Source organism: Alligator sinensis, unplaced genomic scaffold (assembly GCF_000455745.1).
Source record: "Alligator sinensis unplaced genomic scaffold, ASM45574v1 scaffold2515_1, whole genome shotgun sequence".
Lineage (NCBI taxonomy): Eukaryota > Metazoa > Chordata > Crocodylia > Alligatoridae > Alligator > Alligator sinensis.
The window spans coordinates 35,359-40,239 of NW_005843587.1; positions in this window are offsets into that span (position 1 = coordinate 35,359).

Consider the following 4,881-nt stretch of genomic DNA (forward strand, 5'->3'; position numbering starts at 1 on the left):
CAAAAGATCAGGGGGATTTTTTTTCACTGCTGCCGGACGCTGACTACGGGGCAACCTGCAGGCAAGCGGGTGTCCGCTCTGATTGGAGGAGGCCAGATGGGGTTTCCGGCATTTAGCGAGTTAATAATAGACAGACTTTGTGTTACTGAGGCGAGAATGAGAGTGGGACCCGGAGCAGAATAGGCTGGGAAGGGGGATGCCAGAAGAGGCCTGAGGGCAGGCCTGAGGGAGGAAGACTCTCTCCCTGATCCCACGTTTCTCCTCTCGCTGTTCCTGCGGGATCCGAGATGCCCCTACCCCTTCTACATGCAGTGAATCTCGGGCCCCTTCACTTGGTCCATTATTCCAGCGGTGGATCCGGGCCAGTGCGATCAGTAGAAACAGAGACAATTTACATCCAGTAAGGACCTCTTCCCATTGGTCACGGGTACTTCCCGTGTCCCGCCCGCGAGCCTGGGCAGGGAGGGTTTTTGCGCAGCGCTCGGCTCTGCCGTGTCACTGTGCATCCACCGCACAGAAGTAGAGGCCGGAGTCCCCCAGCCGGGCCTGGGACAGGTGCAAGAAGCACTTCTTGCCGTCTTCCCGGCTCTCCCCTGTGAATCGCCCCTCCGTGGCATTCCGGTTGGCGGCCACAGTGAGCAGGTGGGTGATCTCCCCCGAGGGGACCTGCCGGTACCACTGGAAGGTCCGGTAAGTGGTGGAGTAAGCACAGGCCATGGCGGCGCGGTCCCCTTCGCGGGTCAGCAGCGCTGCGGGACTCTGGGACACTTGGGCGCTGCAACAGGAGACTGGAGGGGAACAAAAAGAAACACTTAAAAAAAATCTCTATATGAGAATTTGCTCTTTATCTTAGCATCCCTCCTTCTGCCTCATCCCTGAGCTTTCTTCAGCTGTGTTTGTTCTTTGGCAGTCTGTAGAGCAGGTGGATGGATGGATGGATGGATGGATGGATGGACGGGAGGACGTGAGCACATGTAAATGAGCGCCAGGGACAAGAAGAAGGAAGCAATCCGGGCCTGGATCTGCCAGTCCCGGGTTGGTCAGACCTGCCCTGTCTGTCTTCCCCTCTGTGGGGATTTCCTTGTCGTAGACTCTGCCGAGTCCTCCTCACAGGTTCTCTCTCTCCACCATTCAACCTACAATTGTTTCTCCACTCCGCCTCCATCCTCCAATCCAGTATGGGTGTATTTCTGAGCGCTAACACTGGCTCGTCTGTCGAAACCTCCCTGTTCGTGTCTCTCATCCAAACTTGGGAAAGGGAGCTCAGAAATGCCACAGCCTCCCGCTGCTTCTCTCCAGCACCCGGGGGAGGCTGCGCGAGCCCGGTAGAGAGTGGAAGCCCCTTCCCCAGAGCCCCCTTCCCGCGGATGCAGCCTCCTCCGACCAACAAAGCCCGGGGCGGATTCCGCTCTCCTCCCCGGAGTCCCCCAGCCGGGCGTGCGGGGCCCGGGGCGCCCCAGGCGCAGACTCACAGGCGCAGAGCAGGGAGACCAAGGGCAGAGGCAGCCTCATGGCTCCAGCAACTGTGGGCTCGAGTCCTGGAAGCGTCTACGGTGTCGGGATGATCCGCGCATTTTTTGCCCGGCAGGAGAGTTTGGCGCTGGGGCACGTCACCTGGCACGTAGGGGGCACGAACCAATGGCAGGGCGACCCAGGGAACGGGAGAACTCCCCGCTTGTGACGTCTTCACCGAGTCATTGACATCATAAGAGGGAGGAAGGGGGAGAGAATGCGTTTTTCTCTCGAAGGGAAATGTTCCCGTCCTTCACACGTTGGCGGAGAGCTCGTCCCGCTCGGGGAACCCACCCCTCTAAACCATGATGTCCTCCGGGTATGACTGAGGGGTGCAGCAGAGGGGAAGGGGACAAAGGAGCGGGGAGAAAGCGGTACGGATCGGGGGGAGAGGGAGCGAGGCCATGGGCTGGGTGCGCGGGTGCGGGAAGCCGCGGGCAGGCACGGAGCTGCTGGGCTGGGCTGCAGCCCCGCGGGGGGTTGGGCGGAGAACAGACCCGCGGAGGGCAGAGCTCAGACCCGGGTCTCGCTCATCGCCGCCTCCCGACCACTCCCCGCAGCGCTGTTCATCCTCCCGGAGCTGCCGTGACCGCTCCCGCCGTCCTGGGAGCAGCCTCCTTTTCCTCTGGCCGCGGAAGCCCGCAGGAGAGCGGGAGGGAGAGTGCGCTGCGGGCCGCGGAGGGTCTGCTTGGGACCGACGAAGGGAGACTCTGGCCCTCCTTTTCTCCTCCGAAGGGCTGGCCGCCGCCCCGCTCCACCCCGCCCGCCGGCGCCCGGGGGCCATGGCCTCCTCTCGCCACTGGATGCAGGGAGACTCTCGCCTCCTTTTCTCCATTTCGTCCACGCGCTTCCTCCACTCGCATCTCGGCCCCGTGCGCCGCGGCCGGCCCCTGTCCCGTCTCCCTGCACTGACTCTTGGCTTTTCACACCCGCCCATTTCCGGCTCTGCTCCAAATTGACCCGCTGCCACTGACCGCAGCCTCATGGGGACCAGCAAGTGCAACGGGAAAGGGGACAGCTTACACCCAGGAAAGACCTGGCTTCCTTGAAGCTGACAGGGAATGCCGGTGTCCCGCCCGCCCGGGTTAGACAATACTGGGGTCTTGCAGGATTGCTTCCTCAAGGAACAAAAAGTAAGTACAGATTAAATGTAGTATTTGAACCCTCATTTGTTTACAATGAATATGTTCAAAGCTGATGCCTGAGAGAGCCAAGCTCCCCCTGGCTGGTTGCACAGGACAGAGAGGGGCACTGGGTAGGAACATCCCTGGTGTCAACTGCAGTGGTTGGGAGCTAATTTTCTCCCAAACCAATGCATGTATAGACGCTTTTCCGGGGGCAGTATTAATCCTGCGTATTATTCTTTGATCTATGGGGTGTTGAGATAAGGGTGGAGTTGTCTCTAAAAAACCCCCCACCTAATGCTTGTCCAGTGTACAGCCGCTGCAGCAGAAACAAGTCCCAGTAGGCATCAGAGTCACCAGGAAGGCCCGAGGTATGCACCAGAATTTACTAATGTCAATGCTGATGATTATAATGATGACTCTGAGGGCCATAACAACAATACAGCTGAGAGAGATGAGCTTAATTCCTCACTTTAGAAGTAACTGCAGGAATGACCATGGTGATTGATTCAGAAGGAAATACCTTCCAGCCCGTGCCATCGCCATATCTAGGCACCCTCCAATACTCTCTCCTCATCCATCTAACAGGTCTTCAGCACCGGTTTGAAACCGCCTTCCTGCGAACTAAAGCGTTTCCCAGACACAAAAATGACAGGGGCTTGGTGCTTTGCTTGGGGAATTTTTAGTGAACCAGGTCATGTTTTTTTCTGTTTCTCTTCTTTCCTTCATTAAATGTTCATTCCGGCTGTAGAAAAGAGCACTCCTTTCTGGGGACCCCTCCTCCCTCTCCCGCCCACCTTATGTGGGTAAAATCACGAGGCCAGTTGTGCAGTAAAAGACATCAGGATGAGAACATCATTAATATGTCAAGTGTGCTGTGGTGGGTCAGGAGCACTGACTTGTGGAGATAATGAAGTTGAAGAAAATAAGAAGAAGAAGCGGGGACCTGGATAGAGAACATTGTGCTAGGTCGCAAATAGGAGCAGGTTCACACGGACGATCTCATGCTGCTTCGGGTCCAAACTAAAATGTGGGTCGCTTAGGTGGAGCTCAGTGCCTCTTCTTCTGGCCCGTGCGGGGTAGGAGGTCAGAATATGGAATGATGCTGGCATCTTTGGTGTGAAATCCGGGTGTCTTCGGACCTGCCTCTGCTTTGTCTCCATACACGACTTGCCCTGTACAAAATGAGACAATTTCTACAAAACCGCTCCTGAGGAATGGGGCAGTGGGAAAGGACTAAATGAACCCCGCTTTTGAAAACGGACCTGCTTGTAAATCATCCAGTGGGAAGCAGTTTTGGCAAGAGTGGGAGTAGTAGGTACCGTATTAAAGGGCGTTACTAGGATGTCCCCGGTCCTGACCAGCACCAGTGTGCTGGACACGATATTTAACAAAACCACACCAAACCAGAAAGGACGGAATCAGCCTTCCTTCCGCCATTTCTCTGGTCCTGGTTTCGCAGGTCGTTCCCGGAAAACCAGAGCAGTCTACAACACTGTGGAGCCACTGTTTCTTTCCTAGTTCAGGCAACGGGTCTTCGGCCACGGCTTGAAACCTCCCTGTGTGCCTAGGAGATGTTCCCAAATCTGAAAGGTGGTCGGAGTTTGATTTACTGAAGAATAAAAAAACAAACAAAGCAAAAAAAAAAACCAACAAAAAACCAACAAAAAACCGAAAGGCTTTTTTTCTGGTACGTGATTGTGTACTGTGACTTTCCAGTTGCTTCGAAGGGGAAACAGTACTTTAGGGAGATGGAAATGGCCAGTCAGTTAGCCGGGTCCCGTATTTTGGAAGACTACACTGCCTCTTTTTTCAAACATCCAACCAGAATTTACCCTTAGGCTCCTAATTCAATTAGGGGCAGAATTTAAAGGCATCCAGGCACCTAAACATCCAGAATCATTTGTTCACACGTGGGCATTAAATTCCTTTTGAAATCCACGAGATGTTAAAACAGGATTTTACAAATCACAGAGGATGACTCTAATCAGCCTGTAGATATCCTTAACTCTCTGTCCACCGGTACCTCGCTCTGGGATGCAGACAATGTCCCTGCGGAAGAACAGACTATCTGAAAACAGTCTTGTCCTTGCAATGGCTCCAGTCCAAAGGGTAATATTCTGTATCAGAAGCACATGTGTCATGGAGACTGTCCCTTTGAGCAGAGGTGCCTCCCTCCGGTATGGATCTGAAGACATTGTTCCTTGTGATCCTTCCTGCGTGTGCTGGCAGGGAGGGTTTTTGC